The sequence below is a fragment of the Oculina patagonica genome, chromosome 2 (genome assembly GCF_052425735.1).
Source record: "Oculina patagonica isolate OP01 chromosome 2, crgOcupat, whole genome shotgun sequence".
In the NCBI taxonomy this organism is placed as follows: domain Eukaryota; kingdom Metazoa; phylum Cnidaria; class Anthozoa; order Scleractinia; family Oculinidae; genus Oculina; species Oculina patagonica.
Genome location: NC_135759.1, coordinates 21,984,558 through 21,986,094, shown reverse-complemented (window position 1 = coordinate 21,986,094; position 1,537 = coordinate 21,984,558).

Genomic DNA, 1,537 nt, shown 5'->3' with positions numbered 1-1,537 from the left:
CATACACACAAGACGAACTACTACTAATTCCTTGGTCAAACCATTTACTCACTCAGAATATAAATATTGTTGTAAAGCTCAGCTGGAATAAGGTCAGAATTAAAGCAAAATGAAGCCAAACGTCAAAGCTGTGAATTATTATTCTGTGTAGTACGTTATATCTAAACCAAGAAAAATTTTTGTACCGGTAGTCAGTTTATGAACGTACAACTGTGTGAACGACCTCTTTAACCAGTGATATTTACGTACGAGGCGGGAAGAAGGGGGGGGGGGGGAGTGGCGAACTGGAAAACAGTTACAATAACAACCCGCGCTTCAGGACAGGTTACTTCGTTAATTCTTCAACTTATAGCTGATATTTTTTTCTTTTTCCCGCTAAAAAAACGTTCATTGTTCATCAATCGATGGTAGTTGTATGAACAAAGCAAGTCCAAAATGAGTTTACGCGTAACTGGTTAGAACTTTGTTTCACAGATATAAACGATTCGATTTGTTCAGAAAGATCTTTGTTCCTGAAATATCAATTTGAACAGGGATCTCCTCGGTCGAGATGCAACTACCACGATACACTGAAGGCGGGTTTTATAGAGGAAACTAGATATTATCCGCATGAAAACAGCCCACTACTATGTAAAAAAGAGGCGATAATTTAATAACCACAGTTTCCCATCAAAAGAAACTGTTATCGTAATAATAACCCTAAGAATACATAAAAATCCCATTTGAAAGCAAATATTTCATTAAAGTTTCCCCCCTCCGACGAAAAAAAATGTCTCTTCTAAGGGATGTTCCCTTTCTGCACTATGCGAATATGTCTACTTGGCAAGAAGCGTAACGAGCAACTGTTGCATTATTGGACTAAAATGGCTATAAACAAAGATTTATAAGGAAAGCATGAGTCAAATTCTATTTAAGAGAAAGTTTCTAGAAAAATCAAATAAAAATTGTCTTTTGCGGCAAGGCTAAAAACACAGGGATTTCGCTCATCTTCTGCATGAAGATAGTCCTTATTAAAACTAAAAACGATATGTGTTTTTTTTTCAAATATTTTTTATTTTTCTGAGAAAAACGAAATTTTCGTTTTGACGTCTAGACTCGATTTAGAGGGTAGAAATTGGGTTGAAAATCGACCATTTTCATTCGATTGTACATGTCAAAACGGCACAAAATCACGCCAGCCTTCTCTTGCTTAAGTCTTGCTTATGCAGGAGATTTGAGCGGATCACTTATAGAGGAAATATAAAAACAACAATAAAAAAGTCTACAAATTGTAATGTTTGCAATCTTCCATGTGACAGAAGCGTTGATCTTATGTGACAAACAGTTTAGAGATTGACTCTTTTTTCGCATATTCTTATCGTTGGAGAAGAGATTTTTCTCTTCCGGTGTTACGACAAACTATCGTGATTGACACATTTTTCGCGTTCCGATCGTTCTTAGTGGAAGAACAAAATTTTCAACTTCCGGTTTCTGTTCGCCTATTATTAACGTGGCGCGAACGCGTAAAACGCAATCCGCTGAGCTGGTCACTGTCAAG